Genomic DNA, 26,352 nt, shown 5'->3' with positions numbered 1-26,352 from the left:
CCTTCTACCTTGTGTTGAAGAACCTTCTACCTTGTGTTGAAGAACCATCTACCTTGTGCTGAAGAACCATCTACCTTGTGTTGAAGAACCTTCTACCTTGTGCTGAAGAACCTTCTACCTTGTGTTGAAGAACCTTCTGCCTTGTGCTGAAGAACCATCTACCTTGTGTTGAAGAACCATCTACCTTGTGCTGAAGAACCTTCTACCTTGTGTTGAAGAACCATCTACCTTGTGCTGAAGAACCTTCTACCTTGTGTTGAAGAACCATCTACCTTGTGTTGAAGAACCATCTACTTTGTGCTGAAGAACCTTCTACCTTGTGTTGAAGAACCATCTACCTTGTGCTGAAGAACCATCTACCTTGTGCTGAAGAACCATCTACCTTGTGCTGAAGAACCTTCTACCTTGTGTTGAAGAACCTTCTACCTTGTGTTGAAGAACCATCTACCTTGTGTTGAAGAACCTTCTACCTTGTGTTGAAGAACCTTCTGCCTTGTGCTGAAGAACCTTCTACCTTGTGTTGAAGAACCTTCTGCCTTGTGCTGAAGAACCTTCTACCTTGTGTTGAAGAACCTTCTGCCTTGTGCTGAAGAACCTTCTACCTTGTGTTGAAGAACCTTCTACCTTGTGCTGAAGAACCTTCTACCTTGTGTTGAAGAACCTTCTGCCTTGTGTTGAAGAACCTTCTACCTTGTGTTGAAGAACCTTCTGCCTTGTGCTGAAGAACCTTCTGCCTTGTGTTGAAGAACCTTCTACCTTGTGTTGAAGAACCTTCTGCCTTGTGCTGAAGAACCTTCTACCTTGTGTTGAAGAACCTTCTGCCTTGTGCTGAAGAACCTTCTGCCTTGTGCTGAAGAACCTTCTACCTTGTGCTGAAGAACCATCTACCTTGTGCTGAAGAACCATCTACCTTGTGCTGAAGAACCTTCTACCTTGTGCTGAAGAACCTTCTACCTTGTGCTGAAGAACCTTCTACCTTGTGCTGAAGAACCTTCTACTTTGTGTTGAAGAACCTTGTGTTGAAGAACCTTCTACCTTGTGTTGAAGAACCTTCTACCTTGTGTTGAAGAACCTTCTACCTTGTGCTGAAGAACCTTCTTCCTTGTGTTGAAGAACCATCTACCTTGTGTTGAAGAACCTTCTCCCTTGTGTTGAAGAACCTTCTACCTTGTGTTGAAGAACCTTCTACCTTGTGTTGAAGAACCTTCTACCTTGTGTTGAAGAACCATCTACCTTGTGCTGAAGAACCATCTACCTTGTGTTGAAGAACCTTCTACCTTGTGCTGAAGAACCATCTACCTTGTGCTGAAGAACCATCTACCTTGTGTTGAAGAACCTTCTACCTTGTGCTGAAGAACCATCTACCTTGTGCTGAAGAACCTTCTACCTTGTGCTGAAGAACCATCTACCTTGTGTTGAAGAACCTTCTACCTTGTGCTGAAGAACCATCTACCTTGTGCTGAAGAACCTTCTACCTTGTGCTGAAGAACCATCTACCTTGTGCTGAAGAACCATCTACCTTGTGCTGAAGAACCTTCTACCTTGTGTTGAAGAACCTTCTGCCTTGTGCTGAAGAACCTTCTGCCTTGTGTTGAAGAACCATCTACCTTGTGCTGAAGAACCATCTACCTTGTGCTGAAGAACCTTCTACCTTGTGTTGAAGAACCTTCTGCCTTGTGCTGAAGAACCATCTACCTTGTGTTGAAGAACCATCTACCTTGTGCTGAAGAACCTTCTACCTTGTGTTGAAGAACCATCTACCTTGTGCTGAAGAACCTTCTACCTTGTGTTGAAGAACCATCTACCTTGTGTTGAAGAACCATCTACCTTGTGCTGAAGAACCTTCTACCTTGTGTTGAAGAACCATCTACCTTGTGCTGAAGAACCATCTACCTTGTGCTGAAGAACCATCTACCTTGTGCTGAAGAACCTTCTACCTTGTGTTGAAGAACCATCTACCTTGTGCTGAAGAACCATCTACCTTGTGCTGAAGAACCATCTACCTTGTGCTGAAGAACCTTCTACCTTGTGTTGAAGAACCATCTACCTTGTGCTGAAGAACCTTCTACCTTGTGCTGAAGAACCATCTACCTTGTGCTGAAGAACCTTCTACCTTGTGTTGAAGAACCTTCTACCTTGTGTTGAAGAACATTCTACCTTGTGCTGAAGAACCTTCTACCTTGTGTTGAAGAACCATCTACCTTGTGCTGAAGAACCATCTACCTTGTGCTGAAGAACCTTCTACCTTGTGTTGAAGAACCATCTACCTTGTGCTGAAGAACCATCTACCTTGTGCTGAAGAACCATCTACCTTGTGCTGAAGAACCATCTACCTTGTGCTGAAGAACCTTCTACCTTGTGTTGAAGAACCATCTACCTTGTGCTGAAGAACCTTCTACCTTGTGCTGAAGAACCATCTACCTTGTGCTGAAGAACCTTCTACCTTGTGTTGAAGAACCTTCTACCTTGTGTTGAAGAACATTCTACCTTGTGCTGAAGAACCTTCTACCTTGTGTTGAAGAACCATCTACCTTGTGCTGAGGAACCATCTACCTTGTGCTGAAGAACCATCTACCTTGTGCTGAAGAACCTTCTACCTTGTGTTGAAGAACCATCTTCCTTTTGCTGAAGAACCATCTACCTTGTGTTGAAGAACCTTCTACCTTGTGTTGAAGAACCATCTACCTTGTGCTGAAGAACCATCTACCTTGTGCTGAAGAACCTTCTACCTTGTGCTGAAGAACCATCTACCTTGTGCTGAAGAACCATCTACCTTGTGCTGAAGAACCATCTACCTTGTGCTGAAGAACCATCTACCTTGTGTTGAAGAACCATCTACCTTGTGTCGAAGAACCTTGTACCTTGTGTTGAAGAACCTCTTGGAACCATCTGGTAAACAGATAAACTTGATTATTACTTAAATGTTGATTTGATTGTTTGAATGTTTTAGTACTTAGCTCACTAATTATGTTGCGAGTTGATTAGCAAGGCTATTTGCCAGTTGATTAACAGGGCTGTTTGTGAGTTGATTAACAGGGCTGTTTGTGAGTTGATTAACAGGGCTGTTTGTGAGTTGATTAACAGGGCTGATTTTGAGTTGGTTAACAGGGCTGTTTGTGAGTTGTTTAACAGGGCTGTTTGTGAGTTGATTAACAGGGCTGTTTGTGAGTTGATTAACAGGACTGTTTGTGAGTTGATTAACAGGACTGTTTGTGAGTTTATTAACAGGGTTGTTTGTGAGTTGAGTAACAGGGCTGTTTGTGAGTTGCTTAACAACTAACAGCAAATCGACTTAACCTGGTTAAATTTTGATCCAGATAATACATACATCTCTATAGTAAGAAATATCGAGAGGAAAAATGAGCTCCCAGCAGCGGGCGGCACAAATTTTTTTGAAACTATCCTAGGTTGCTAATTCCCTTTTTGAAATGTAATTTTTATCATTATCTTAGAATAAATTACTATTGCTCGTATTACATTTATTGTATTGTTAATGGTATTGCGGTTCTCTTGAATCACTTAGGTGTTTATTATGCAGTGAATAGTGATCGCTTGGTTTAATGTCGGTGCGTAATTGTTATATTAATTAATACGACGGGGAACTCTTGCTTCTGCTCTGGTCATAGACCGGCCCTGGGGGGGCACTGACCCCCGAAACCCACTCCATATATACTCCAGGTATTTTCCCCGCGATTCCAGTTGTGGAGACATAATTTTCCTTCTCCATGACGCAGACTCTCTGAGTGAAATTAAATCACTTCTAGGGACAACTATTGAGCGAAGAGGATTCTTGCCGGTATACAGCAACGATGGTGCTGACAAGATGCCTTAAAGACAAAGACTGTGAAGGAGTCTCGTCTCCGTTTCTAGGAACAAAGAAATAAGTGATTGTTAATTAAGAGGCAGGATCGTGACATTACCAGCTAAAGTCAGCACGAGTGGGCCGCTGTCGACATGATAACGAAGATCGCTCTTTCTTGAAGCTCGAAATGAGTTTCATTGAGATCTTCATTGTCCACAACACATTGCTACATTAGGAAGCATACACAGTATTTATAAGACACAGGTCTAAAACAGAAGTACTTCGGAGATATAATGAACCATTGGATGTGGACATAATGACCAAAATTGAAAACAGGTTTTATTTATTAATTATTGACTCATATCAATTGCTGTTATATTTGACCTGTTAAAGATGAGGGTAAATAAACACTACGTAATTATTTAAACCATAAATAAAGTTTTCTAATTGCTTAAAAAAATACACACTATTTCGTTTAGTTAATCGGTTGTTATTTTGGTCGTTATTATGGTCGTATTCCTTTTCATTACCCAAAGAGAACAAAATTATTAAGAATGTCTAGACCGGTGTAATTAGCTCGAGCAATGTAATAAATACTGACAAAAATAATTATCAATAAATAACTTTATGCAAGGCGCCTGCATAATTTCATCAGCCAAAAGATCACTGAACTAGAAAGACACAACTACACTACCTAGAGCTGGAGTTGCTGCTTCCATTCCAGTTATGCCAGTGGAAGCTCTCTAAAGAAGAAAAAATTGCTCCGAGAGAAGTAATGAAGGGTATACATTCCAGGACTGCGCCTCCACCTCCTAGCCAAGATGCATCAACCTGCAGGAGTGATCATCGAACTTTTGCAACCAAGTGTCCACTTCGAAAAGGAATTCATTAAAAGAGAAAGCTTGGAGGCCGGATTAAGTTACTCATCACCAAGACCTATGCAGCCATTAGTCACCTACAAGGTGACATTCGGAAGATCCTCAAAACTGACACTCAGAAGATCTTACGAATCGTGAAAGTGACCATTAAGTTTTTCTCTGCTGCTGCCATAGAACCAACATAGATCATTCAAGATGAAATAACAAATAAAATTCTCACTTCTCTGATCTTTGCTTCCTGGAGAATGTTGCCTCCGGTAACATTCTGGCGCTGCCTCCGGTAACATTCAGCAGCAGAACACATGCTGGCGCTGCCTCCGGTAACATTCAGCAGGAGAACACATGCTGACGCTGCCTCCGGTAACATTCAGCAGCAGAACACATGCTGACGCTGCCTCCGGTAACATTCAGCAGCAGAACACATGCTGGCGCTGCCTCCGGTAACATTCAGCAGGAGAACACATGCTGACGCTGCCTCCGGTAACATTCAGCAGGAGAACACATGCTGACGCTGCCTCCGGTAACATTCAGCAGCAGAACACATGCTGGCGCTGCCTCCGGTAACATTCAGCAGCAGAACACATGCTGACGCTGCCTCCGGTAACATTCAGCAGGAGAACACATGCTGACGCTGCCTCCGGTAACATTCAGCAGGAGAACACATGCTGACGCTGCCTCCGGTAACATTCAGCAGCAGAACACATGCTGACGCTGCCTCCGGTAACATTCAGCAGGAGAACACATGCTGACGCTGCCTCCGGTAACATTCAGCAGGAGAACACATGCTGACGCTGCCTCCGGTAACATTCAGCAGCAGAACACATGCTGACGCTGCCTCTGGTAACATTCAGCAGCAGAACACACACGCTGCCTCCGGTAACATTCAGCAGCAGAACACACGCTGCCTCCGGTAACATGCAGCAGCAGAACACATGCTGGCGCTGCCTCCGGTAACATTCAGCAGCAGAACACATGGTGGCGCTGCCTCCGGTAACATTCAGCAGCAGAACACATGCTGGCGCTGCCTCCGGTAACATTCAGCAGCAGAACACATGCTGGCGCTGCCTCCCGTAACATTCAGCAGCAGAACACATGCTGGCGCTGCCTCCGGTAACATTCAGCAGCAGAACACATGCTGGCGCTGCCTCCGGTAACATTCAGCAGCAGAACACATGCTGGCGCTGCCTCCGGTAACATTCAGCAGCAGAACACATGCTGGCGCTGCCTCCGGTAACATTCAGCAGCAGAACACATGCTGGCGCTGCCTCCGGTAACATTCAGCAGGAGAACACATGCTGACGCTGCCTCCGGTAACATTCAGCAGCAGAACACATGCTGACGCTGCCTCCGGTAACATTCAGCAGCAGAACACATGCTGACGCTGCCTCCGGTAACATTCAGCAGGAGAACACATGCTGACGCTGCCTCCGGTAACATTCAGCAGCAGAACACATGCTGGCGCTGCCTCCGGTAACATTCAGCAGCAGAACACATGCTGACGCTGCCTCCGGTAACATTCAGCAGCAGAACACATGCTGGCGCTGCCTCCGGTAACATTCAGCAGCAGAACACATGCTGGCGCTGCCTCCGGTAACATTCAGCAGCAGAACACATGCTGGCGCTGCCTCCGGTAACATTCAGCAGCAGAACACATGCTGACGCTGCCTCCGGTAACATTCAGCAGCAGAACACATGCTGGCGCTGCCTCCGGTAACATTCAGCAGCAGAACACATGCTGGCGCTGCCTCCGGTAACATTCAGCAGCAGAACACATGCTGGCGCTGCCTCCGGTAACATTCAGCAGGAGAACACATGCTGGCGCTGCCTCCGGTAACATTCAGCAGCAGAACACATGCTGGCGCTGCCTCCGGTAACATTCAGCAGGAGAACACATGCTGGCGCTGCCTCCGGTAACATTCAGCAGCAGAACACATGCTGGCGCTGCCTCCGGTAACATTCAGCAGGAGAACACATGCTGGCGCTGCCTCCGGTAACATTCAGCAGGAGAACACATGCTGGCGCTGCCTCCGGTAACATTCAGCAGGAGAACACATGCTGACGCTGCCTCCGGTAACATTCAGCAGGAGAACACATGCTGGCGCTGCCTCCGGTAACATTCAGCAGGAGAACACATGCTGCCGCTGCCTCCGGTAACATTCAGCAGCAGAACACATGCTGGCGCCGCCTCCGGTAACATTCAGCAGGAGAACACATGCTGGCGCTGCCTCCGGTAACATTCAGCAGGAGAACACATGCTGGCGCTGCCTCCGGTAACATTCAGCAGGAGAACACATGCTGACGCTGCCTCCGGTAACATTCAGCAGGCAGAACACATGCTGAACACATGCTGCCTCCGGTAACATTCAGCAGGAGAACACATGCTGGCAGTGCCTCCGGTAACATTCAGCAGCAGAACACATGCTGGCGCTGCCTCCGGTAACATTCAGCAGGAGAACACATGCTGGCGCTGCCTCCGGTAACATTCAGCAGGAGAACACATGCTGGCGCTGCCTCCGGTAACATTCAGCAGGAGAACACATGCTGACGCTGCCTCCGGTAACATTCAGCAGGAGAACACATGCTGGCGCTGCCTCCGGTAACATTCAGCAGCAGAACACATGCTGACGCTGCCTCCGGTAACATTCAGCAGCAGAACACATGCTGGCGCTGCCTCCGGTAACATTCAGCAGGAGAACACATGCTGGCGCTGCCTCCGGTAACATTCAGCAGCAGAACACATGCTGGCGCTGCCTCCGGTAACATTCAGCAGCAGAACACATGCTGACGCTGCCTCCGGTAACATTCAGCAGCAGAACACATGCTGGCGCTGCCTCCGGTAACATTCAGCAGCAGAACACATGCTGGCGCTGCCTCCGGTAACATTCAGCAGCAGAACACATGCTGGCGCTGCCTCCGGTAACATTCAGCAGGAGAACACATGCTGGCGCTGCCTCCGGTAACATTCAGCAGCAGAACACATGCTGGCGCTGCCTCCGGTAACATTCAGCAGCAGAACACATGCTGGCGCTGCCTCCGGTAACATTCAGCAGGAGAACACATGCTGACGCTGCCTCCGGTAACATTCAGCAGCAGAACACATGCTGACGCTGCCTCCGGTAACATTCAGCAGCAGAACACATGCTGGCGCTGCCTCCGGTAACATTCAGCAGCAGAACACATGCTGACGCTGCCTCCGGTAACATTCAGCAGCAGAACACATGCTGACGCTGCCTCCGGTAACATTCAGCAGCAGAACACATGCTGACGCTGCCTCCGGTAACATTCAGCAGCAGAACACATGCTGACGCTGCCTCCGGTAACATTCAGCAGCAGAACACATGCTGACGTTGCCTCCGGTAACATTCAGCAGGAGAACACATGCTGACGCTGCCTCCGGTAACATTCAGCAGGAGAACACATGCTGACGCTGCCTCCGGTAACATTCAGCAGCAGAACACATGCTGACACTGCCTCCGGTAACATTCAGCAGCAGAACACATGCTGACGCTGCCTCCGGTAACATTCAGCAGCAGAACACATGCTGGCGCAGCCTCCAGTAACATTCAGCAGGAGAACACATGCTGACGCTGCCTCCGGTAACATTCAGCAGGAGAACACATGCTGGCGCTGCCTCCGGCAACATTCACCAGCAGAACACTTGCTGACGCTGCCTCCGGTAACATTTAGAAGCAGAACACATGCTGACGCTGCCTCCGGTAACATTCAGTAGCAGAACACATGCTGACGCTGCCTCCGGTAACATTCAGCAGGAGAACACATGCTGACGCTGCCTCCGATAACATTCAGCAGGAGAACACATGCTGACGCTGCCTCCGGTAACATTCAGCAGCAGAACACATGCTGGCGCTGCCTCCGGTAATATTCAGCAGGAGAACACATGCTGGCGCTGCCTCCGGTAACATTCAGCAGCAGAACACATGCTGACGCTGCCTCCGGTAACATTCAGCAGCAGAACACATGCTGACGCTGCCTCCGGTAACATTCAGCAGCAGAACACATGCTGGCGCTGCCTCCGGTAACATTCAGCAGCAGAACACATGCTGGCGCTGCCTCCGGTAACATTCAGCAGCAGAACACATGCTGGCGCTGCCTCCGGTAACATTCAGCAGGAGAACACATGCTGACGCTGCCTCCGGTAACATTCAGCAGCAGAACACATGCTGACGCTGCCTCCGGTAACATTCTGCAGAAGAACACATGCTGGCGCTGCCTCCGGTAACATTCTGCAGGAGAACACATGCTGGGGCTGCCTCCGGTAACATTCTGCAGGAGAACACATGCTGGCGCTGCCTCCGGTAACATTCTGCAGGAGAACACATGCTGGCGCTGCCTCCGGTAACATTCTGCAGGAGAACACATGCTGGCGCTGCCTCCGGTAACATTCATCAGGAGAACACATGCTGGCGCTGCCTCCGGTAACATTCTGCAGGAGAACACATGCTGGCGCTGCCTCCGGTAACATTCTGCAGGAGAACACATGCTGGCGCTGCCTCCGGTAACATTCTGCAGGAGAACACATGCTGGCGCTGCCTCCGGTAACATTCAGCAGCAGAACACATGCTGGCGCTGCCTCCGGTAACATTCAGCAGGAGAACACATGCTGACGCTGCGTCCGGTAACATTCAGCAGCAGAAAACATACTGGCGCTGCCTCCGGTAACATTCAGCAGCAGAACACATGCTGACGCTGCCTCCGGTAACATTCAGCAGGAGAACACATGCTGACGCTGCCTCCGGTAACATTCAGCAGGAGAACACATGCTGGCGCTGCCTCCGGTAACATTCAGCAGGAGAACACATGCTGGCGCTGCCTCCGGTAACATTCAGCAGGAGAACACATGCTGGCGCTGCCTCCGGTAACATTCAGCAGGAGAACACATGCTGCCGCTGCCTCTGGTAACATTCAGCAGGAGAACACATGCTGACGCTGCCTCCGGTAACATTCAGCAGGAGAACACATGCTGGCGCTGCCTCCGGTAACATTCAGCAGCAGAACACATGCTGGCGCTGCCTCCGGTAACATTCAGCAGCAGAACACATGCTGGCGCTGCCTCCGGTAACATTCAGCAGCAGAACACATGCTGGCGCTGCCTCCGGTAACATTCAGCAGCAGAACACATGCTGACGCTGCCTCCGGTAACATTCAGCAGCAGAACACATGCTGACGCTGCCTCCGGTAACATTCAGCAGCAGAACACATGCTGACGCTGCCTCTGGTAACATTCAGCAGCAGAACACATGCTGGCGCTGCCTCCGGTAACATTCAGCAGCAGAACACATGCTGGCGCTGCCTCCGGTAACATTCAGCAGGAGAACACATGCTGGCGCTGCCTCCGGTAACATTCAGCAGCAGAACACATGCTGACGCTGCCTCCGGTAACATTCAGCAGCAGAACACATGCTGACGCTGCCTCCGGTAACATTCAGCAGCAGAACACATGCTGGCGCTGCCTCCGGTAAAATTCAGCAGGAGAACACATGCTGACGCTGCCTCCGGTAACATTCAGCAGGAGAACACATGCTGGGGCTGCCTCCTGTAACATTCAGCAGCAGAACACATGCTGACGCTGCCTCCGGTAACATTCAGCAGCAGAACACATGCTGACGCTGCCTCCTGTAACATTCAGCAGCAGAACACATGCTGGCGCTGCCTCCGGTAACATTCAGCAGCAGAACACATGCTGACGCTGCCTCCGGTAACATTCAGCAGCAGAACACATGCTGACGCTGCCTCCGGTAACATTCAGCAGGAGAACACATGCTGGCGCTGCCTCCGGTAACATTCAGCAGCAGAACACATGCTGGCGCTGCCTCCGGTAACATTCAGCAGAAGAACACATGCTGGCGCTGCCCCCGGTAACATTCAGCAGGAGAACACATGCTGCCGATGCCTCTGGTAACATTCAGCAGGAGAACACATGCTGACGCTGCCTCCTTTAACATTCAGCAGGAGAACACATGCTGGCGCTGCCTCCGGTAACATTCAGCAGCAGAACACATGCTGACGCTGCCTCCGGTAACATTCAGCAGCAGAACACATGCTGGCGCTGCCTCCGGTAACATTCAGCAGCAGAACACATGCTGGCGCTGCCTCCGGTAACATTCAGCAGCAGAACACATGCTGACGCTGCCTCCGGTAACATTCAGCAGCAGAACACATGCTGACGCTGCCTCCGGTAACATTCAGCAGCAGAACACATGCTGACGCTGCCTCCGGTAACATTCAGCAGCAGAACACATGCTGGCGCTGCCTCCGGTAACATTCAGCAGCAGAACACATGCTGGCGCTGCCTCCGGTAACATTCAGCAGGAGAACACATGCTGGCGCTGCCTCCGGTAACATTCAGCAGCAGAACACATGCTGACGCTGCCTCCGGTAACATTCAGCAGCAGAACACATGCTGACGCTGCCTCCGGTAACATTCAGCAGCAGAACACATGCTGGCGCTGCCTCCGGTAACATTCAGCAGGAGAACACATGCTGACGCTGCCTCCGGTAACATTCAGCAGGAGAACACATGCTGGGGCTGCCTCCTGTAACATTCAGCAGCAGAACACATGCTGACGCTGCCTCCGGTAACATTCAGCAGCAGAACACATGCTGACGCTGCCTCCTGTAACATTTAGCAGCAGAACACATGCTGACGCTGCCTCCGGTAACATTCAGCAGCAGAACACATGCTGACGCTGCCTCCGGTAACATTCAGCAGCAGAACACATGCTGACGCTGCCTCCGGTAACATTCAGCAGCAGAACACATGCTGACGCTGCCTCCGGTAACATTCAGCAGCAGAACACATGCTGACGCTGCCTCCGGTAACATTCAGCAGCAGAACACATGCTGACGCTGCCTCCGGTAACATTCAGCAGCAGAACACATGCTGGCGCTGCCTCCAGTAACATTCAGCAGGAGAACACATGCTGACGCTGCCTCCGGTAACATTCAGCAGGAGAACACATGCTGGCGCTGCCTCCGGCAACATTCAGCAGCAGAACACTTGCTGACGCGGCCTCCGGTAACATTTAGCAGCAGAACACATGATGATGCTGCCTCCGGTAACATTCAGCAGCACAACACATGCTGACGCTGCCTCCGGTAACATTCAGCAGCAGAACACATGCTGACGCTGCCTCTGGTAACATTCAGCAGCAGTACACATGCTGACGCTGCCTCCGGTAACATTCAGCAGCAGAACACATGCTGACGCTGCCTCCGGTAACATTCAGCAGGAGAACACATGCTGACGCGGCCTCCGATAATATTTAGCAGCAGAACACATGCTCGCGCTGCCTCCGGTAACAATCAGCAGCAGAACACATGCTGGCGCTGCCTCCGGTAACATTCAGCAGCAGAACACATGCTGGCGCTGCCTCCGGTAACATTCAGCAGCAGAACACATACTGACGCTGCCTCCGGTAACATTCAGCAGGAGAACACATGCTGACGCTGCCTCTGGTAACATTCAGCAGCAGAACACATGCTGGCGCTGCCTCCGGTAACATTCAGCAGGAGAACACATGCTGGCGCTGCCTCCGGTAACATTCAGCAGCAGAACACATGCTGACGCTGCCTCCGGTAACATTCAGCAGCAGAACACATGCTGACGCTGCCTCCGGTAACATTCAGCAGCAGAACACATGCTGACGCTGCCTCCGGTAACATTCAGCAGCAGAACACATGCTGGCGCTGCCTCCGGTAACATTCAGCAGCAGAACACATGCTGGCGCTGCCTCCGGTAACATTCAGCAGGAGAACACATGCTGACGCTGCCTCCGGTAACATTCAGCAGCAGAACACATGCTGCGCTGCCTCCGGTAACATTCTGCAGAAGAACACATGCTGGCGCTGCCTCCGGTAACAGCAGGAGAACACCTGCTGGCGCTGCCTCCGGTAACATTCAGCAGGAGAACACATGCTGGCGCTGCCTCCGGTAACATTCAGCAGGAGAACACATGCTGACGCTGCCTCCGGTAACATTCAGCAGGAGAACACATGCTGGCGCTGCCTCCGGTAACATTCAGCAGGAGAACACATGCTGGCGCTGCCTCCGGTAACATTCTGCAGGAGAACACATGCTGACGCTGCCTCCGGTAACATTCAGTAGGAGAACACATGCTGGCGCTGCCTCCGGTAACATTCAGCAGCAGAACACATGCTGGCGCTGCCTCTGGTAACATTCAGCAGGAGAACACATGCTGGCGCTGCCTCCGGTAACATTCTGCAGGAGAACACATGCTGGCGCTGCCTCCGGTAACATTCAGCAGCAGAACACATGCTGGCGCTGCCTCCGGTAACATTCTGCAGGAGAACACATGCTGACGCTGCCTCCGGTAACATTCAGCAGCAGAACACATGCTGGCGCTGCCTCCAGTAACATTCTGCAGGAGAACACATGCTGGCGCTGCCTCCGGTAACATTCAACAGCAGAACACATGCTGGCGCTGCCTCCGAAAACATTCAGCAGGAGAACACATGCTGACGCTGCCTCCGGTAACATTCAGCAGCAGAACACATGCTGGCGCTGCCTCCGGTAAAATTCAGCAGCAGAACACATGCTGACGGTGCCTCCGGTAACATTCAGCAGCAGAACACATGCTGGCGCTGCCTCCGGTAACATTCAGCAGGAGAACACATGCTGGCGCTGCCTCCGGTAACATTCAGCAGGAGAACACATGCTGGCGCTGCCTCCGGTAACATTCAGCAGGAGAACACATGCTGGCGCTGCCTCCGGTAACATTCAGCAGCAGAACACATGCTGGCGCTGCCTCCGGTAACATTCAGCAGCAGAACACATGCTGGCGCTGCCTCCGGTAACATTCAGCAGCAGAACACATGCTGGCGCTGCCTCCGGTAACATTCAGCAGGAGAACACATGCTGACGCTGCCTCCGGTAACATTCAGCAGGAGAACACATGCTGCCGCTGCCTCCAGTAACATTCAGCAGGAGAACACATGCTGGCACTGCCTCCGGTAACATTCAGCAGGAGAACACATGCTGGCGCTGCCTCCGGTAACATTCAGCAGCAGAACACATGCTGGCGCTGCCTCCGGTAACATTCAGCAGCAGAACACATGCTGGCGCTGCCTCCGGTAACATTCAGCAGCAGAACATATGCTGACGCTGCCTCCGGTAACATTCAGCAGCAGAACACATGGTGGCGCTGCCTCCAGTAACATTCAGCAGCAGAACACATGCTGGCGCTGCCTCCGGTAACATTCAGCAGCAGAACACATGCTGACGCTGCCTCCGGTAACATTCAGCAGCAGAACACATGCTGGCGCTGCCTCCGGTAACATTCAGCAGGAGAACACATGCTGGCGCTGCCTCCGGTAACATTCAGCAGCAGAACACATGCTGGCGCTGCCTCCGGTAACATTCAGCAGGAGAACACATGCTAGCGTTGCCTCCAGTAACATTCAGCAGCAGAACACATGCTGGCGCTGCCTCCGGAAACATTCAGCAGGAGAACACATGCTGACGCTGCCTCCGGTAACATTCAGCAGCAGAACACATACTGGCGCTGCCTCCGGTGTCATTCAGCAGCAGAACACATGCTGATGCTGCCTCCAGTAACATTCAGTAGGAGAACACATTCTGACGCTGCCTCCGGTAACATTCAGGAGGAGAACACATGCTGGCGCTGCCTCCGGTAACATTCAGCAGGAGAACACATGCTGACGCTGCCTCCGGTAACATTCAGCAGGAGAACACATGCTTGCGGTGCCTCCGGTAACAATCAGCAGCAGAACACATGCTGGCGCTGCCTCCGGTAACATTCAGCAGGAGAACACATGCTGGCGCTGCCTCCGGTAACATTCAGCAGGAAAACACATGCTGGCGCTGCCTCCGGTAACATTCAGCAGGAGAACACATGCTGACGCTGCCTCCGGTAACATTCAGCAGCAGAACACATGCTGGCGCTGCCTCCGGTAACATTCAGCAGCAGAACACATGCTGGCGCTGCCTCCGGTAACATTCAGCAGCAGAACACATGCTGACGCTGCCTCCGGTAACATTCAGCAGGAGAACACATGCTGACGCTGCCTCCGGTAACATTCAGCAGCAGAACACATGCTGACGCTGCCTCCGGTAACATTCAGCAGCAGAACACATGCTGACGCTGCCTCCGGTAACATTCAGCAGCAGAACACATGCTGACGCTGCCTCCGGTAACATTCAGCAGCAGAACACATGCTGACGCTGCCTCCGGTAACATTCAGCAGCAGAACACATGCTGACGCTGCCTCCGGTAACATTCAGCAGCAGAACACATGCTGACGCTGCCTCCGGTAACATTCAGCAGCAGAACACATGCTGGCGCTGCCTCCGGTAACATTCAGCAGCAGAACACATGCTGGCGCTGCCTCCGGTAACATTCAGCAGGAGAACACATGCTGGCGCTGCCTCCGGTAACATTCAGCAGCAGAACACATGCTGGCGCTGCCTCCGGTAACATTCAGCAGCAGAACACATGCTGGCGCTGCCTCCGGTAACATTCAGCAGCAGAACACATGCTGGCGCTGCCTCCGGTAACATTCAGCAGCAGAACACATGCTGGCGCTGCCTCCGGTAACATTCAGCAGGAGAACACATGCTGGCGCTGCCTCCGGTAACATTCAGCAGCAGAACACATGCTGGCGCTGCCTCCGGTAACATTCAGCAGCAGAACACATGCTGGCGCTGCCTCCGGTAACATTCAGCAGCAGAACACATGCTGGCGCTGCCTCCGGTAACATTCAGCAGGAGAACACATGCTGACGCTGCCTCCGGTAACATTCAGCAGGAGAACACATGCTGGCGCTGCCTCCGGTAACATTCAGCAGCAGAACACATGCTGACGCTGCCTCCGGTAACATTCAGCAGCAGAACACATGCTGACGCTGCCTCCGGTAACATTCAGCAGCAGAACACATGCTGACGCTGCCTCCGGTAACATTCAGCAGCAGAACACATGCTGACGCTGCCTCCGGTAACATTCAGCAGCAGAACACATGCTGACGCTGCCTCCGGTAACATTCAGCAGCAGAACACATGCTGACGCTGCCTCCGGTAACATTCAGCAGCAGAACACATGCTGACGCTGCCTCCGGTAACATTCAGCAGCAGAACACATGCTGACGCTGCCTCCGGTAACATTCAGCAGCAGAACACATGCTGACGCTGCCTCCTGTAACATTCAGCAGCAGAACACATGCTGACGCTGCCTCCAGTAACATTCAGCAGGAGAACACATGCTGGCGCTGCCTCCGGTAACATTCAGCAGCAGAACACATGCTGACGCTGCCTCCGGTAACATTCAGCAGCAGAACACATGCTGGCGCTGCCTCCGGTAACATTCAGCAGCAGAACACATGCTGGCGCTGCCTCCGGTTACATTCAGCAGGAGAACACATGCTGACGCTGCCTCCGGTAACATTCAGCAGGAGAACACATGCTTGCGCTGCCTCCGGTAACATTCAGTAGCAGAACACTTGCTGACGCTGCCTCCGGTAACATTCAGCAGCAGAACACATGCTGGCGCTGCCTCCGGTAACATTCAGCAGGAGAACACATGCTGACGCTGCCTCCGGTAACATTCAGCAGCAGAACACATGCTGGCGCTGCCTCCGGTAATATTCAGCAGCAGAACACATGGTGACGCTGCCTCCGGTAACATTCAGCAGCAGAACACATGCTGACGCTGCCTCCGGTAACATTCAGCAGGAGAACACATGCTGGCGCTGCCTCCGGTAACATTCAGCAGCAGAACACATGCTGGCGCTGCCTCCGGTAACATTCAGCAGCAGAACACATGCTGGCGCTGCCTCCGGTAACATTCAGCAGGAGAACACATGCTGACGCTGCCTCCGGTAACATTCAGCAGCAGAACACATGCTGGCGCTGCCTCCGGTAACATTCAGCAGCAGAACACATGCTGACGCTGCCTCCGGTAACATTCAGCAGCAGAACACATGCTGACGCTGCCTCCGGTAACATTCAGCAGCAGAACACATGCTGGCGCTGCCTCCGGTAACATTCAGCAGCAGAACACATGCTGACGCTGCCTCCGGTAACATTCAGCAGCAGAACACATGCTGACGCTGCCTCCGGTAACATTCAGCAGGAGAACACATGCTGACGCTGCCTCCGGTAACATTCAGCAGGAGAACACATGCTGGCGCTGCCTCCGGTAACATTCAGCAGCAGAACACATGCTGGCGCTGCCTCCGGTAACATTCAGCAGGAGAACACATGCTGGCGCTGCCTCCGGTAACATTCAGCAGCAGAACACATGCTGACGCTGCCTCCGGTAACATTCAGCAGCAGAACACATGCTGGCGCTGCGTCCGGTAACATTCAGCAGGAGAACACATGCTGACGCTGCCTCCGGTAACATTCTGCAGGAGAACACATGCTGGCGCTGCCTCCGGTAACATTCAGCAGCAGAACACATGCTGGCGCTGCCTCCGGTAACATTCAGCAGCAGAACACATGCTGGCGCTGCCTCCGGTAACATTCAGCAGCAGAACACATGCTGACGCTGCCTCCGGTAACATTCAGCAGGAGAACACATGCTGGCGCTGCCTCCGGTAACATTCAGCAGCAGAACACATGCTGACGCTGCCTCCGGTAACATTCAGCAGGAGAACACATGCTGGCGCTGCCTCCGGTAACATTCAGCAGCAGAACACATGCTGGCGCTGCCTCCGGTAACATTCAGCAGGAGAACACATGCTGGCGCTGCCTCCGGTAACATTCAGCAGCAGAACACATGCTGACGCTGCCTCCGGTAACATTCAGCAGGAGAACACATGCTGCGCTGCCTCCGGTAACATTCAGCAGGAGAACACATGCTGACGCTGCCTCCGGTAACATTCAGCAGGAGAACACATGCTGACGCTGCCTCCGGTAACATTCAGCAGCAGAACACATGCTGGCGCTGCCTCCGGTAACATTCAGCAGCAGAACACATGCTGGCGCTGCCTCCGGTAACATTCAGCAGCAGAACACATGCTGACGCTGCCTCCGGTAACATTCAGCAGCAGAACACATGCTGACGCTGCCTCCGGTAACATTCAGCAGGAGAACACATGCTGGCGCTGCCTCCGGTAACATTCTGCAGGAGAACACATGCTGGCGCTGCCTCCGGTAACATTCAGCAGGAGAACACATGCTGGCGCTGCCTCCGGTAACATTCAGCAGCAGAACACATGCTGGCGCTGCCTCCGGTAACATTCAGCAGCAGAACACATGCTGGCGCTGCCTCCGGTAACATTCAGCAGGAGAACACATGCTGGCGCTGCCTCCGGTAACATTCAGCAGCAGAACACATGCTGGCGCTGCCTCCGGTAACATTCAGCAGGAGAACACATGCTGGCGCTGCCTCCGGTAACATTCAGCAGCAGAACACATGCTGGCGCTGCCTCCGGTAACATTCAGCAGGAGAACACATGCTGACGCTGCCTCCGGTAACATTCAGCAGCAGAACACATGCTGGCGCTGCCTCCGGTAACATTCAGCAGCAGAACACATGCTGGCGCTGCCTCCGGTAACATTCAGCAGGAGAACACATGCTGACGCTGCCTCCGGTAACATTCAGCAGCAGAACACATGCTGGCGCTGCCTCCGGTAACATTCAGCAGCAGAACACATGCTGACGCTGCCTCCGGTAACATTCAGCAGCAGAACACATGCTGGCGCTGCCTCCGGTAACATTCAGCAGCAGAACACATGCTGGCGCTGCCTCCGGTAACATTCAGCAGGAGAACACATGCTGGCGCTGCCTCCGGTAACATTCAGCAGGAGAACACATGCTGGCGCTGCCTCCGGTAACATTCAGCAGGAGAACACATGCTGGCGCTGCCTCCGGTAACATTCAGCAGCAGAACACATGCTGGCACTGCCTCCGGTAACATTCAGCAGCAGAACACATGCTGACGCTGCCTCCGGTAACATTCAGCAGCAGAACACATGCTGGCGCTGCCTCCGGTAACATTCAGCAGCAGAACACATGCTGGCGCTGCCTCCGGTAACATTCAGCAGCAGAACACATGCTGGCGCTGCCTCCGGTAACATTCAGCAGCAGAACACATGCTGGCGCTGCCTCCGGTAACATTCAGCAGCAGAACACATGCTGACGCTGCCTCCGGTAACATTCAGCAGCAGAACACATGCTGGCGCTGCCTCCGGTAACATTCAGCAGCAGAACACATGCTGGCGCTGCCTCCGGTAACATTCAGCAGCAGAACACATGCTGGCGCTGCCTCCGGTAACATTCAGCAGCAGAACACATGCTGGCGCTGCCTCCGGTAACATTCAGCAGCAGAACACATGCTGGCGCTGCCTCCGGTAACATTCAGCAGCAGAACACATGCTGGCGCTGCCTCCGGTAACATTCAGCAGCAGAACATATGCTGACGCTGCCTCCGGTAACATTCAGCAGCAGAACACATGGTGGCGCTGCCTCCAGTAACATTCAGCAGCAGAACACATGCTGGCGCTGCCTCCGGTAACATTCAGCAGCAGAACACATGCTGGCGCTGCCTCCGGTAACATTCAGCAGCAGAACACATGCTGGCGCTGCCTCCGGTAACATTCAGCAGCAGAACACATGCTGGCGCTGCCTCCGGTAACATTCAGCAGCAGAACACATGCTGGCGCTGCCTCCGGTAACATTCAGCAGGAGAACACATGCTGGCGCTGCCTCCGGTAACATTCAGCAGGAGAACACATGCTGGCGCTGCCTCCGGTAACATTCAGCAGGAGAACACATGCTGGCGCTGCCTCCGGTAACATTCAGCAGGAGAACACATGCTGGCGCTGCCTCCGGTAACATTCAGCAGCAGAACACATGCTGACGCTGCCTCCGGTAACATTCAGCAGGAGAACACATGCTGGCGCTGCCTCCGGTAACATTCAGCAGCAGAACACATGCTGGCGCTGCCTCCGGTAACATTCAGCAGGAGAACACATGCTGGCGCTGCCTCCGGTAACATTCAGCAGGAGAACACATGCTGGCGCTGCCTCCGGTAACATTCAGCAGGAGAACACATGCTGGCGCTGCCTCCGGTAACATTCAGCAGCAGAACACATGCTGACGCTGCCTCCGGTAACATTCAGCAGCAGAACACATGCTGACGCTGCCTCCGGTAACATTCAGCAGCAGAACACATGCTGACGCTGCCTCCGGTAACATTCAGCAGGAGAACACATGCTGGCGCTGCCTCCGGTAACATTCAGCAGCAGAACACATGCTGGCGCTGCCTCCGGTAACATTCAGCAGCAGAACACATGCTGACGCTGCCTCCGGTAACATTCAGCAGCAGAACACATGCTGACGCTGCCTCCGGTAACATTCAGCAGCAGAACACATGCTGGCGCTGCCTCCGGTAACATTCAGCAGGAGAACACATGCTGACGCTGCCTCCGGTAACATTCAGCAGCAGAACACATGCTGGCGCTGCCTCCGGTAACATTCAGCAGCAGAACACATGCTGGCGCTGCCTCCGGTAACATTCAGCAGCAGAACACATGCTGGCGCTGCCTCCGGTAACATTCAGCAGCAGAACACATGCTGGCGCTGCCTCCGGTAACATTCAGCAGCAGAACACATGCTGGCGCTGCCTCCGGTAACATTCAGCAGGAGAACACATGCTGACGCTGCCTCCGGTAACATTCAGCAGCAGAACACATGCTGACGCTGCCTCCGGTAACATTCAGCAGGAGAACACATGCTGACGCTGCCTCCGGTAACATTCAGCAGCAGAACACATGCTGGCGCTGCCTCCGGTAACATTCAGCAGCAGAACACATGCTGGCGCTGCCTCCGGTAACATTCAGCAGCAGAACACATGCTGGCGCTGCCTCCGGTAACATTCAGCAGCAGAACACATGCTGGCGCTGCCTCCGGTAACATTCAGCAGGAGAACACATGCTGGCGCTGCCTCCGGTAACATTCAGCAGCAGAACACATGCTGGCGCTGCCTCCGGTAACATTCAGCAGGAGAACACATGCTGGCGCTGCCTCCGGTAACATTCAGCAGCAGAACACATGCTGACGCTGCCTCCGGTAACATTCAGCAGCAGAACACATGCTGACGCTGCCTCCGGTAACATTCAGCAGCAGAACACATGCTGGCGCTGCCTCCGGTAACATTCAGCAGGAGAACACATGCTGGCGCTGCCTCCGGTAACATTCAGCAGGAGAACACATGCTGGCGCTGCCTCCGGTAACATTCAGCAGCAGAACACATGCTGGCGCTGCCTCCGGTAACATTCAGCAGGAGAACACATGCTGGCGCTGCCTCCGGTAACATTCAGCAGGAGAACACATGCTGGCGCTGCCTCCGGTAACATTCAGCAGGAGAACACATGCTGGCGCTGCCTCCGGTAACATTCAGCAGGAGAACACATGCTGGCGCTGCCTCCGGTAACATTCAGCAGGAGAACACATGCTGACGCTGCCTCCGGTAACATTCAGCAGCAGAACACATGCTGGCGCTGCCCTCCGGTAACATTCAGCAGGAGAACACATGCTGGCGCTGCCTCCGGTAACATTCAGCAGCAGAACACATGCTGGCGCTGCCTCCGGTAACATTCAGCAGGAGAACACATGCTGGCGCTGCCTCCGGTAACATTCAGCAGGAGAACACATGCTGGCGCTGCCTCCGGTAACATTCAGCAGGAGAACACATGCTGACGCTGCCTCCGGTAACATTCAGCAGCAGAACACATGCTGGCGCTGCCTCCGGTAACATTCAGCAGCAGAACACATGCTGACGCTGCCTCCGGTAACATTCAGCAGCAGAACACATGCTGACGCTGCCTCCGGTAACATTCTGCAGGAGAACACATGCTGACGCTGCGTCCGGTAACATTCAGCAGGAGAACACATGCTGACGCTGCCTCCGGTAACATTCAGCAGCAGAACACATGCTGGCGCTGCCTCCGGTAACATTCAGCAGCAGAACACATGCTGACGCTGCCTCCGGTAACATTCAGCAGCAGAACACATGCTGGCGCTGCCTCCGGTAACATTCAGCAGCAGAACACATGCTGACGCTGCCTCCGGTAACATTCAGCAGCAGAACACATGCTCGCTGGTAACATTCAGCAGCAGAACACATGCTGGCGCTGCCTCCGGTAACATTCAGCAGCAGAACACATGCTGACGCTGCCTCCGGTAACATTCAGCAGCAGAACACATGCTGACCCTGCCTCCGGTAACATTCAGCAGCAGAACACATGCTGGCGCTGCCTCCGGTAACATTCAGCAGGAGAACACATGCTGACGCTGCCTCCGGTAACATTCAGCAGCAGAACACATGCTGGCGCTGCCTCCGGTAACATGCTGGCGCTGCCTCCGGTAACATGCTGGCGCTGCCTCCGGTAACATTGTGCAGCAGAACACATGCTGGCGCTGCCTCCGGTAACATTCAGCAGGAGAACACATGCTGGCACTGCCTCCGGTAACATTCAGCAGGAGAACACATGCTGGCGCTGCCTCCGGTAACATTCAGCAGGAGAACACATGCTGGCGCTGCCTCCGGTAACATTCAGCAGCAGAACACATGCTGACGCTGCCTCCGGTAACATTCAGCAGGAGAACACATGCTGGCGCTGCCTCCGTTAACATTCAGCAGCAGAACACATGCTGGCGCTGCCTCCGGTAACATTCAGCAGGAGAACACATGCTGACGCTGCCTCCGGTAACATTCAGCAGCAGAACACATGCTGGCGCTGCCTCCGGTAACATTCAGCAGCAGAACACATGCTGACGCTGCCTCCGGTAACATTCAGCAGCAGAACACATGCTGACCCTGCCTCCGGTAACATTCAGCAGCAGAACACATGCTGGCGCTGCCTCCGGTAACATTCAGCAGGAGAACACATGCTGACGCTGCCTCCGGTAACATTCAGCAGGAGAACACATGCTGACGCTGCCTCCGGTAACATTCAGCAGCAGAACACATGCTGACGCTGCCTCCGGTAACATTCAGCAGCAGAACACATGCTGTCGCTGCCTCCGGTAACATTCAGCAGGAGAACACATGCTGGCGCTGCCTCCGGTAACATTCAGCAGGCAGAACACATGCTGGCGCTGCCTCCGGTAACATTCAGCAGCAGAACACATGCTGGCGCTGCCTCCGGTAACATTCAGCAGGAGAACACATGCTGACGCTGCCTCCGGTAACATTCAGCAGCAGAACACATGCTGGCGCTGCCTCCGGTAACATTCAGCAGCAGAACACATGCTGGCGCTGCCTCCGGTAACATTCAGCAGGAGAACACATGCTGACGCTGCCTCCGGTAACATTCAGCAGCAGAACACATGCTGGCGCTGCCTCCGGTAACATTCAGCAGGAGAACACATGCTGGCGCTGCCTCCGGTAACATTCAGCAGCAGAACACATGCTGGCGCTGCCTCCGGTAACATTCAGCAGCAGAACACATGCTGGCGCTGCCTCCGGTAACATTCAGCAGGAGAACACATGCTGACGCTGCCTCCGGTAACATTCAGCAGCAGAACACATGCTGGCGCTGCCTCCGGTAACATTCAGCAGGAGAACACATGCTGGCGCTGCCTCCGGTAACATTCAGCAGCAGAACACATGCTGGCGCTGCCTCCGGTAACATTCAGCAGCAGAACACATGCTGGCGCTGCCTCCGGTAACATTCAGCAGCAGAACACATGCTGACGCTGCCTCCGGTAACATTCAGCAGCAGAACACATGCTGGCGCTGCCTCCGGTAACATTCAGCAGCAGAACACATGCTGACGCTGCCTCCGGTAACATTCAGCAGCAGAACACATGCTGACGCTGCCTCCGGTAACATTCAGCAGGAGAACACATGCTGACGCTGCCTCCGGTAACATTCAGCAGGAGAACACATGCTGACGCTGCCTCCGGTAACATTCAGCAGCAGAACACATGCTGGCGCTGCCTCCGGTAACATTCAGCAGCAGAACACATGCTGACGCTGCCTCCGGTAACATTCTGCAGGAGAACACATGCTGACGCTGCCTCCGGTAACATTCAGCAGGAGAACACATGCTGACGCTGCCTCCGGTAACATTCAGCAGCAGAACACATGCTGGCGCTGCCTCCGGTAACATTCAGCAGCAGAACACATGCTGGCGCTGCCTCCTGTAACATTCAGCAGCAGAACACATGCTGGCGCTGCCTCCGGTAACATTCAGCAGCAGAACACATGCTGGCGCTGCCTCCGGTAACATTCAGCAGGAGAACACATGCTGACGCTGCCTCCGGTAACATTCAGCATCAGAACACATGCTGGCGATGCCTCTGGTAACATTCAGCAGGAGAACACATGCTGGCGCTGCCTCCGGTAACATTCAGCAGCAGAACACATGCTGGCGCTGCCTCCGGTAACATTCAGCAGCAGAACACATGCTGGCGCTGCCTCCGGTAACATTCAGCAGGAGAACACATGCTGGCGCTGCCTCCGGTAACATTCAGCCGAACACATGCTGACGCTGCCTCCGGCTGGCTGGCGCTGCCTCCGGTAACATTCAGCAGCAGAACACATGCTGGCGCTGCCTCCGGTAACATTCAGGAGAACACATGCTGGCGCTGCCTCCGGTAACATTCAGCAGGAGAACACATGCTGGCGCTGCCTCCGGTAACATTCAGCAGGAGAACACATGCTGGCGCTGCCTCCGGTAACATTCAGCAGGAGAACACATGCTGGCGCTGCCTCCGGTAACATTCAGCAGGAGAACACATGCTGGCGGTGCCTCCGGTAACATTCAGCAGGAGAACACATGCTGACGCTGCCTCCGGTAACATTCAGCAGGAGAACACATGCTGGCGCTGCCTCCGGTAACATTCAGCAGCAGAACACATGCTGGCGCTGCCTCCGGTAACATTCAGCAGGAGAACACATGCTGGCGCTGCCTCCGGTAACATTCAGCAGCAGAACACATGCTGGCGCTGCCTCCGGTAACATTCAGCAGGAGAACACATGCTGGCGCTGCCTCCGGTAACATTCAGCAGAGAACATATGCTGACGCTTCCTCCGGTAACATTCAGCAGCAGAACACATGCTGGCGCTGCCTCCGGTAACATTCAGCAGCAGAACACATGCTGGCGCTGCCTCCGGTAACATTCAGCAGCAGAACACATGCTGACGCTGCCTCCGGTAACATTCAGCAGCAGAACACATGCTGACGCTGCCTCCGGTAACATTCAGCAGCAGAACACATGCTGACGCTGCCTCCGGTAACATTCAGCAGCAGAACACATGCTGGCTCTGCCTCCGGTAACATTCAGCAGCAGAACACATGCTGGCGCTGCCTCCGGTAACATTCAGCAGCAGAACACATGCTGGCGCTGCCTCCGGTAACATTCAGCAGCAGAACACATGCTGGCGCTGCCTCCGGTAACATTCAGCAGGAGAACACATGCTGGCGCTGCCTCCGGTAACATTCAGCAGCAGAACACATGCTGGCGCTGCCTCCGGTAACATTCAGCAGGAGAACACATGCTGGCGCTGCCTCCGGTAACATTCAGCAGCAGAACACATGCTGGCGCTGCCTCCGGTAACATTCAGCAGCAGAACACATGCTGGCGCTGCCTCCGGTAACATTCAGCAGGAGAACACATGCTGGCGCTGCCTCCGGTAACATTCAGCAGCAGAACACATGCTGGCGCTGCCTCCGGTAACATTCAGCAGGAGAACACATGCTGGCGCTGCCTCCGGTAACATTCAGCAGCAGAACACATGCTGGCGCTGCCTCCGGTAACATTCAGCAGGAGAACACATGCTGACGCTGCCTCCGGTAACATTCAGCAGCAGAACACATGCTGGCGCTGCCTCCGGTAACATTCAGCAGCAGAACACATGCTGACGCTGCCTCCGGTAACATTCAGCAGCAGAACACATGCTGACGCTGCCTCCGGTAACATTCAGCAGGAGAACACATGCTGACGCTGCCTCCGGTATCATTCAGCAGGAGAACACATGCTGACGCTGCCTCCGGTAACATTCAGCAGCAGAACACATGCTGGCGCTGCCTCCGGTAACATTCAGCAGCAGAACACATGCTGGCGCTGCCTCCGGTAACATTCAGCAGCAGAACACATGCTGGCGCTGCCTCCGGTAACATTCAGCAGCAGAACACATGCTGGCGCTGCCTCCGGTAACATTCAGCAGGAGAACACATGCTGACGCTGCCTCCGGTAACATTCAGCAGCAGAACACATGCTGGCGATGCCTCCGGTAACATTCAGCAGGAGAACACATGCTGACGCTGCCTCCGGTAACATTCAGCAGCAGAACACATGCTGACGCTGCCTCCGGTAACATTCAGCAGCAGAACACATGCTGGCGCTGCCATTCCGAGTAACATTCAGCAGCAGAACACATTCAGCAGCAGAACACATGCTGGCGCTGCCTCCGGTAACATTCAGCAGCAGAACACATGCTCAGCAGCAGAACACATGCTGCCTGCCCGGTAACATTCAGCAGCAGAACACATGCTGGCGCTGCCTCCGGTAACATTCAGCAGGAGAACACATGCTGACGCTGCCTCCGGTAACATTCAGCAGCAGAACACATGCTGGCGCTGCCTCCGGTAACATTCAGCAGCAGAACACATGCTGGCGCTGCCTCCGGTAACATTCAGCAGGAGAACACATGCTGGCGCTG

The sequence above is a fragment of the Cherax quadricarinatus genome, chromosome 77 (assembly GCF_038502225.1).
Source record: "Cherax quadricarinatus isolate ZL_2023a chromosome 77, ASM3850222v1, whole genome shotgun sequence".
NCBI classification, from domain to species: domain Eukaryota; kingdom Metazoa; phylum Arthropoda; class Malacostraca; order Decapoda; family Parastacidae; genus Cherax; species Cherax quadricarinatus.
This window is presented reverse-complemented; position numbering follows the sequence as displayed.